We start from the raw sequence: 10,099 nt of genomic DNA on the forward strand, positions 1-10,099 counted from the left end.
ATTTAAAAAATGAAGTCTGATTAACCATGAGGCTTATTAGCTACTGTGAATGAGAAACTTACAGCCAATGAGCTGAGAGTAGAAAATAATCCTTCTTCACTAGGTGTGAGCCTTATCCGTTTGTGCCTCTGGTTATTCCAAATATCCTCTTCTATAAGTTTCTTCTGATCCAATACAGTACTAATTTACACTATTTCCTTTAAGATTTTATATTGTCTGTTTTAAGCCTTTTGAGTGTTACAGATATTGCCACTTTACAACATGCTAGTGCACTTCATTATTGAGGTTTTTAGTATATGTAGGCTCCATTTGACTACTATTCATTCCATTATTTCTACTTATTCCAGTAACACACTAAGTAAATTACATCTGTAGTTCACACTCTTCAGTTATGTGGTTGCAATTAAATACATTTTTTGTTATCTTCTAGCAAGAGTATAGTTTTCTAATATTTATTCATAAACCAATTCACTGATTTCTTCCATTACTCTTGTTGATTTTCTTACACTGTTCTGTTTTACTAAAATATCTAGAAAAACAGTGTTCAGAATGTAGACATAGTTGTTTTGCAGGCAGGCAGACATGGTGCATGGGTTGTACAGCCTACAATTGTAAAAGCGTGTTTTTGCAGCAAAAATTCATGTCTCATTTTTGTTCATTTTCATTCCTAGAAATTCTATTTGTTCTATTTTTTCTCTGTTCAAGTTTTTGCCCTGAAGATAGGAGGTTTGCATCACTTCAAATACAAAGTTGCAATATTCCTAAAAGTCTTTGTAAAGTATTGCAATATCTTTGTCCTACCTAACAAGTTTTCAACTCCTTATATTTTTCATTTCACCTTAGAATTTCATTACTGTAGAATGCTTCCTTTTCCAAATCACTAAGGAAGATACTTACTTTGATCAAATATCCCAATGAGCTTTGGTAACCCATCAGGCAGTTTCCTGAAAAAACATACTGAAATTTTATATTGAACATTGTTCGTTTCTTTTTTTATTTTTTTAATCACAGCCATGTCAAGTACATAGGACTGTGCATAATGTCTGTGTAAATGTAGTTAATGGAGCCTGCGATCCTGAACATAACCAGATCTAATTTTCAGAAAATGTTTTCTATCTCCATAGGCAGAGTAATCTAATAGAAATGAACCCAGTGTGCTTGCGTTCATTTGGGTTCATGAGAACAGTGTTGCTTATCTCTTAAGTTCCTGTTTTTCAGGGAAGTGCAGGTTACAGAGGATCTCCTGGTCATCCTGGTGGGGAAGGTGGGATTGTAAGTAAACATTATTCCTTCCTGCTGCTGTTGTGTTACTGTCTGCAGTTACTCATTCACTCAGTGCTCATCAGCGTTAACCTAAAATGTGTTTAAGCAACATGTATCTGAAGGTAAATATACAGGCTTAATTCTCTGTGCATCTGCATCTCACCATAGTTATTACTAAACAGAACTATTTTCACATCCTTTCACAGATATGAATGACATGATGTAGGTAGGAATTAAAATTCAAACCTTGAGGGTTTTTTAAAATGAGAAATATTTTGAACACATTGAAATGGGATGCCCCAAATTTTTCACCACAGCATTTTGATTTGAAAGATTCTAAACCTTGTCTCTTTTGAAGTGGTGAAAACAATTTTGAATTTTTTTGTGTATGAAATGAAATTTTTATTTTTGATCTTCTGAGAACCCAGAATAATGTAGGACAGATAAATCACGGAAGTCTTGTTTCTGAATTTTCTGGTCCCTTAATTTTCCTTTTCTTTACTGTGGATGGATGAGAAGTCATCACGTCCACACTTTCAGAAACTTTCTCCATCTCCTGTGTGTGAAGCCTGCAAGTGACTTCCATGTTGTAAATTTTCATTGCTGAAGGATAAGCCTTTTTTCCAGCCACAAGATAAGAATTTAAAGCATCCAAAACAGTTGAATGTAGTAAATACACAGCAGAAAGCAGACTGGTGATAATAGACTACAGAAGATACCATAAGGAAAGGAGGCTGAGGAGATGATGCTGGACAGCTTTGGTTTATTATGGTCTAGTACTCGGCTCAGGAATTAGTCTTAATGTTTCCTGTAGGCAATGCCACCAGGCCAAAATGCTTAAACTTCTGTCTTTTCATATTGTGGTGTGGTTCTGTGGCAGCATTGTCTAACTTAATCTACAACGTGATCTGTGTTGCTTTTTTCTAGTTTAGAGAGAGACCTTTCTTTAAAGAGGAGAAAAAAAAGAGAATGTTTTTTATTCTTCTGGTCTTAGGCTCTTCAAGTTTGTCTTCTCTTTTGCATTGTAGTACAGGAGCTCTCATGTTTACTGTGTGTTTGTTCTCATTTCCTTTGTCATTGTTTACCTTTTTAGACAGCAATTTTAAGGGGATCCGCTGGGAGAAGCTGCTCTCTTTCCAGTTGTGGTTTTGGTTTTTTAGAGCTTCTGTCCTAACAATAAATGTTTGTGAACAAACATGGAACAGAAGACTGCAGAGATTAGTGACTAGAGGAAAGGCATTCCATATTCAGCTAAAAAAACAATCTACCAAAAGGCCTGCCTTCAAGTACAGAGATTTCAGTCAGAGATTGGTAGTGCAATCTAAAACATGGCATGATAGTGAGAGCAGAGAACCAGGGTGCAACTCAAACTAGTAATTGACTGGTCTCTTACGGGCAGTATGAAAACTTCCAGGTGACTTCCATTTGTGTCGTTAGTGCAGTGAATAGTGATACAATTCTGTTTTGCTTTAATCTTATATGATGATTTAACCAGTAGCCATCGTTGTATGGATGAGGTTGAACATTCTCTTTTGTTAGGGGGAGAGAGGCCCAGCTGGTTTCAATGGGACTCAGGGAGACAAGGGATGTCCGGGTGCCAGAGGCCATAAGGCAAGTATGTCCTTTGAAGCATTTCTAATTTTGTTTCCCACAAACCTGTTTCCTGTACTGAAGACAAATCCCTGTACTGTCTTTTTGAAGCGTGGATGGACAGTAAGACCCAGCTGTAAGAATAGCAGACAATTTTTGCTGTCTCCTTTTGAGAGGTACTTTGTGTAATCAAAGCATGGGCAAATGGCTAAGGAGTTTGCTGACTCGGCAACTTGCCAGTGCCTTTTCCACCAACTCCAGACTGGCCTTAGGTAAAGCTATAAAGCTTTACAGAACGGGAATGAAAATGAAGGCTGTACTGTCCTCCCACAGGAAAGGGGTCAACCAAATGTGTGGCAGTAGTGGGTTTTACAGTAGGGACTACAAATACTGAGCATAGCATGCCTCTGCACAGCAAACTATTGTGCCCTGCTTCTCAAGCTCAATAAAAATACTTTCACCAAATTTTATCTATGTTTATTTTCAATTTCAGGGGGCCAGAGGCTATAGAGGAAGTCAGGTATGTGTTTTCATGTGTGATCAATTTTCTTTGAGAACAGCATTCTGCTTCCTTTTAAGTTCAAGTTACTTTGTAGGATGAAAATATCAACAAGAGAGGAAAACAGAGAGAAAAACTTCAGAGTATTTAATGTACTTTTGCTGTGGTTGTATAAGAATAGATTTAAGTGAGCTGTTAGGTATCAGGTTATCAAAAACCAGCAGTCTTGCTTGTATTTTTAGTATGGTTGCAGTCATAGTTGGTTTAGTCTAATTGACAGGAAAGGAACTTACTTACCGGCTATTTTAATAATCTGTCAAGGTGATAATTCTGGTCACCTGAATCTCATATTCTAATTGTTGAGGAAACTGAGCAGAAAGGGGGGAAAAAAAATGATTGTGACTAATATTTATTGTGGATTTGGACAGCATTTTCACTGAATCATTATTGACACTTTTTCAATATCCAAACCTATCTTGAGCTGTTTTTGTCATCCACTAATCTTGCAACTCTTCTTACTTAACCTTCCAAACATACCTATTCATCAAAGAAATATTGTCACCAATTTGTTAATAAAATGTAAAGCCTGGAAGACAATGATCTATAATGGCAATATTAGTTCCCAAGCTAGAGTAATTAAAATGGAATTAAAATGGTATTGGGTGCTTTGGTAGAAATTCACTCTTAGAAAAGATTTAGGATCCTCAAAGACTTGGAAGATATTTTCTTCCAAACCTGAGCAGCTGCACATGTGAGAAAGTTCAGAGAGTGTTTCTGATACCTCAGCTCTATTTAAAGTACTGCTCTGTACTGACTTTTTAAACCCTCCCATGTGTTTTTCTTCCCTTTTCCATTTTCTGCTCTGTTCCCTGAAGTAATTTGTCCTCCTTTAAATGTATGAAACATCTGATTATAGAAGAAGGAGAGTGCTTGCTGATGATTTTAATTGTCCAAGTTGAATTATACAGTAGGAGTTATGAGGAGCACAAACACTACTGAAATCCAATGAATATGTGAATGACTTCATTATGTTGTGTCATTATATCCACTAATTTTATTTTAACTAAAAATATGAAACTTTCAGCACATTAAAAATACGATTCAATACTGCTAACTTAGTAAGGTTGAGGCAGTTTATTGATGTCTGCAAGTCATTTTAGTATAGCTATTCGGAGGAAAAAAAGGCAATACTGAATACTTAGTAATATGAAGTTTGGCTTAGTTTTTCTGAGGTAGGAAATGAGTGAGGGAAAAATTAAGACTTTTATTCAAGTCATGATTGCTCACTTAGTGCTGAAATTTTTTCTGGAATAATTCTTCAAGAAATTCTTGTTTGTGAAACATTAATCTTACAAAAATGTACAGCCAGCTTTTTTTTCTTCTAGCATGTGCAAAACTGTTATAAATGACTGAAAATTTTCCTCAGGAACTTTAACTAAGTGGTTTTGCAAAGACAATTTAGCATCAAAACCTACAAAGCAATTGTATCTGTATTCTCTATCAGAGTGAGACTCCTGTCAGTTTAACTAGCCTTTACAGCATGTGCTTGTGCCACTTTCAGTGATTTGTTGATTATCCTTTCAGCTTTCAGGGTGGTGGTCTCTGCTAATTTCATTTCTTACTACAAATAAAAACATCACAGTTAATTCCTTCATTTTTCTCCAAGTAAACAAAGACGGAAGAAGCACTTAAATATAATTTAAAAATCCAGTGTGTTATTTGGGCAGGTCTGAAACACTGTGAAGCATACATAAATGAAACAAGATTCTCACAGTTGTAACTCTTTTCAGAAGCCTCACTCTTCATCTGAACAAAAAGTTAACATTGCAAACTCCATAAGGTTGGGATGGGTGTTTTGTGAGAAAATGGCCTGCACAGATGGTTACAATATGGTGATTCATTTTTGCAGACAAATGGAAGAGAAGAGCAGTGTGTGTTTGAATGGGAATGTGACTGCTCTTTATGCATCACGCATTACATTGCTGAAACAGTAATGAAGTTTCTTTGACAAGTCTTAAAGCCTAAGATCAGTCTTCTGTAATTGTTTTTATCATGATTATTCTTTCTAGCTTTTCAATACACTGTTCACAGTATAAAATTATTTTTTTAAAAAGTGCAATACAAACACCTACGATGGTTGACACCAGAATTACAAGATTATCAGCAAGTTAGATCAGACACTAGTAGTTATATTCTGTAATATATCTAGATTTTTGAAGGTACTGCAGTTGGGAAAAAGATTTGAAAACTAACAGATGGAAAAGCAGAATTTAAAACCTGATGAAGATGTATAGTTTTAATAACCATTGTTCTTATTAAGTGTTCTTAATGATGAATTATTGTAAAAGTTAATAATGCATTAAAAATCTGAATTAGTAATTCCTATGTATAATTTATTATTCTTAACTATTCTTGCTGGCCATTGAAAGCCACTGTTCTCATTCAGGTTTCTAAAAGCAGGGTGAACACTTCTTCCCTTGCTCACAGAGGCAAGTGGACTGATGCTAACAGGGTTTTTCTGCTTATTGCTACAGGGGGAACATGGTGAGAGTGGATTCGATGGCACTGATGGAGAGCAGGTAATCATTGCTTTAAATGTGCAGTGCGATTAAAGACACCTACCTCAGGGTTCAAAAGTACAGATTTTTGTGATTTTGAATGGGCTTTAAACATGAACACAAATTCTGTTGTTTAGTGTTTAGAGTTGGATATCAGATTGAAGTTGGCTTCTGCCAGACAAAATTTGGGAACTGCATTTATCAGAAAGAACAATCATTAATTTCTTCCTTCCTTCTTCATGCTTTTTGAGTCTAGGGAGAATGTGGATTTCCTGGACCTTCTGGAGAGAAAGGCAACACAGGAAAACGGGTGAAGTATCCTTTATAATGATGTTTAGATTTTATGGAAATATTTTTCTAAAATGTAATGCTATCTGTATGGCCTGTGAGTAATTTTTGATAGCTGCCTGTTCTCTAATATGATGTGGCTCCTGCTGTAAATCAGTGTAGCTCCACTGACTTAAACAGAGCTATGTTCTCATATCTGGCCTTCCCCTACCACAGATACTGTTTCTACCTGTACCCAAAATGTTTGTGCTCTTTTTATGAATTTAGGGCAGAAAAGGCCCCAGAGGAGAACCAGGTGAACGAGGAGAATCTGGTCTCAGAGGAGATCATGTAAGTGTAGTCCTTCATTTTAGTTAGGTTACACTGATTCGTGCCTGGATTTTGTGATGTAGCTGCCCGAAAGGTGGTTTGAAGAGTTTTTCACAGTCCTAGATGGTGCAGTGCTCTGCAAGAAGTATGGCGTATTCCAGGAGTCTGAACTCTTTAGATGCAGATGGACTGATATGTTTTGGTATGTTGTTTGGAAGCAGGCATTTAAGCCTCAGGTCTCCTGCTTGTTCCTTGCATTTTTGTTATTTTTATTTGTTTGTTTGTTTTTACCATGGGCAACATAACTCCTTTTGGAGCTACTTAGTCCTCCCTGTGGTTCCCACCCTACAGAGGAATTTCTGGATCGCTTGGAAACCCTGTGCACTAACTCTTGGTTAGCAATTTGTAATGATGCAAAGGCAAGTTACTTATTCATGCTAACATTTTTTTTCCTTGCATGCTCCAAGAGCACTACATAAGTGCAGTCCCTGAGGACTAACGTTTCGGCAGAGACCTCACCATTCTTATATAACAACTTTAAGTCTTCTCACACATATTTCAAAGACCTTTGTTCCAAACAGCCAATTATAGTGTTGATGCCTGTCTTCTAATGCTTTTAAAAAAAACCCCAAACTGGTGTCATAGTAACTTACCTCTTTGAGAGATCAGGATTTCACCTGTGTCTAGCATTAAATGGCCAAATGGAACTCTATTCTAGTGTACCCCATCTGAAATTCACTAACTAGTTATGATCTTAATTAACTATACCCAGACACCTAGAACAGCTTTACATTTTCAGTGTTTAATTTGTTGCCCTTTAGTAATATTTCTTTTCATCTCTTTGCAAAAGAAACTTGTGGACTTTGCAGAACTTCCTATATAGAGTTCTTACAAGCATCCTCATTTAAAATAGCCTTTGTATTTCATATTGGCTGCAGTGACAAATCTCATTAATCCTAGTTCCATATACTGCCTCTGTAATCAGAGTAATAAAGGTGCAGTCACTGAAAACCCTGAGCTTAACTTTTCTGCTTAACTTTTCCAGGGAGATCCTGGGACTAGCAATAATGTTCCTGGTCCTAAAGGTGAAAAGGGAAACCCAGCATTGCAGGTAAGCAAGTAGTTCTGTATTATGGAGAGACAGTTTGCATAATTGCTAAATTCTATTGTCTATCCAGTGACTAAGCAGCTCTTTTATTTTGTATTTTGCCTTTAGTGTATGTCTGCAACACAGAAAGCCTTGAGAAGTGCTTGATACTGTAAAAAAGAAAAAAAAAAGTTAAAAAGGTTAACAAAGACTATGGAAATATTCTTATAATATAGAGCTAAGAGAAGATACAGATTTAGTATAAATATATTATCCTACCACAAATTTATATCAGCAACCTGTGAGGCTTCTAGTAATGAGTTGTAAGGATACTGTTAAAAACCAAGCGGAGAAAGATGCATTAGGTATCAGCAGGCTGTACTCATCTTACTATGGAACTGCTGTTTCCTCAGGGTGATGGATAAACTCCATTTTGACCTGTATCTAGAACATAAGACCTGGGAGATGTGCTTATGTAGTGATGTCTGAATTTTTAAGAGATGTTTGAGCAATACTGCAAGAAAAGAAACATAATAGAAAAGCACAGCCCATTTTACCATCCTGCTTTGTTTGAAAAGAATAAGCAAAGGTGATAACTAGTTGGGCAGTAGTATAAAAGGGATGGTCGATGAAAGCTTAAGAGGGTGAGAACTAGCAACATGTGAGAAAAATCCACTATTTTAAAAGTTTGATTCTATCTGAAAAAGTAGGGTTGTATGCTTATGCTCAGACATATGTGTGTGCATATATGTCTGTAGAGCGTGCTGAAAGCAGTAGAAAAACTGTGAGGGTCACTCATTGGAAAATAATTTTTTTTGGTTTTGGAAACAAACCTCATCAAACTTTCTCATCTTAAGAAGTCCAACTGAAAGACTGAAGTCAACAAAAATGATTTCACAAAAGCCTTGACCAAGTATCAGCTGTTAGTAACTGATGAATTGGAAATCCAAAGCAAGCATGACCTCTCTGGTTTATAATTTTTGATTGTAAATGATTTGCAGAAACCAAGAATCAGCATTTAGTGTAATACAACTGATTGTAATGAAATTACTTAGGAGAAGAAATAAAGAAGGAACATATAAAGGAAAATCTGTAAGTACAAGAAAAACAAAGAGTGTTTAAAGAGCCTGTTCATTACTTTTTTTGGCAGGGAGACCCAGGACCACGTGGACTGCCAGGAGAGCAGGGTGATGCTGGCCCTGATGTGAGAATAGTAATCAATACAGGGTGGAAGTAACCGATACAAGATACAATGGGGTTCCCATTGAGAAATAAATTTTTCTCTTCTTCCTTTTATCCCATATTTAAAACTCTTGCAAGAAGAGAAACCAAAAATCTTCTAAAATTATCATAGCAAAACACATCTGGCTTCAAATTTAGTAGCTTATGTGTATTACAGTGTGTTGTTTTTGTTTTTTTTGTTTTTTTTTTAATCAGGAATTTGCTGTCCCATTAATTTCAGGTCTGATTCATGTGAAGCCACAAGCCTTAATCTCAATGCAGCCTTTTCTATGAGCCTTAATTGCTTCATAATTTCACCATAGATAAATCTATCCCTTCTTCCTTCCTATGACTGCAGGTTCCATATGCCTGGTTAAGCCTATATATAAACTCACTGGCAGCTGAGCTGCTCTTTTTAATCCACTGGAGACTGGAACTTATGAAGGCACCTCTTCTAGTCTGTCAGAAAAGTGCCTAGTGCCAAAGTTTGGAATGATGGTCACGCCTCAGGCTGCAGAAACATCCTAAAGGCCTCTAGTGATCTGAGGTTTAACAGTAACATTCGCTAGTGATGCTGAGCAGTGTGCAGCAGGAAGTGGTGCAGACCTCTTAGCTCAGAGGGAGGGAAGAGGGCTCTTGCTCTCTTTATTTTAGTCAAGGGGCAGCTTACTGGGAAGATGTTTTCCAGAATTTTGTTGAGATGCCTTCCCCCTACACTCACTAAGGGTCTAAAGCCTTTTTTTTTTTTTTTATAAGGCTTATTTGTGTAAGAATTTCTATCCCAAGTCAACTCTTTTCTCATTTTTACCTTAAACCTTTCTTTGGAAATTATCTCTGCTTTCTATAAGCTGTATTTGATTTGACTGTATGTATAATATATTTTATTATAAGCTGTTGTTTCACATATTGCTCAGTGTTCTGGATGTAATCTCTCATGCCACTCCTTCCTAGGGTGCAGCAGGCCGAAGAGGCCCTCCAGGTATAAAGGTGAGTGACTGACACTGCTGCTACCTATGCAGCTACATTTCTCCTCTTAAGGGAGAAATTTCAGTGTCATCCAAGACAAGTGTTTAACAATCAAAAGTCTATTTCAAGCCAAGGCAGCCTTGGGATCTCAGGTGTATGTACCAGAAGCCCTCCTGACTTGAAGGATTTACAATGGGAAAGGAGCTTTCATTGAAATAAAAGGACAGTTACTTTCATTATTAAGGCAAATGTGGGAAGGTAAATAGAGAAGAGACTGTCACTAAAGATGACGGGAATGAGTAGTCAGGCTGCATTCCT

At 36.7% G+C, this 10,099-nt stretch overlaps 1 pseudogene; it reads left to right on the forward strand.

The window, feature by feature from the left end:
- The window catches only part of LOC104618475, a 45,990-nt pseudogene that overhangs the window by 15,724 nt on the left and 20,167 nt on the right, over positions 1-10,099 (forward strand).

Source organism: Phaethon lepturus, unplaced genomic scaffold (genome assembly GCF_000687285.1).
Source record: "Phaethon lepturus isolate BGI_N335 unplaced genomic scaffold, ASM68728v1 scaffold14153, whole genome shotgun sequence".
Taxonomy (NCBI): domain Eukaryota; kingdom Metazoa; phylum Chordata; class Aves; order Phaethontiformes; family Phaethontidae; genus Phaethon; species Phaethon lepturus.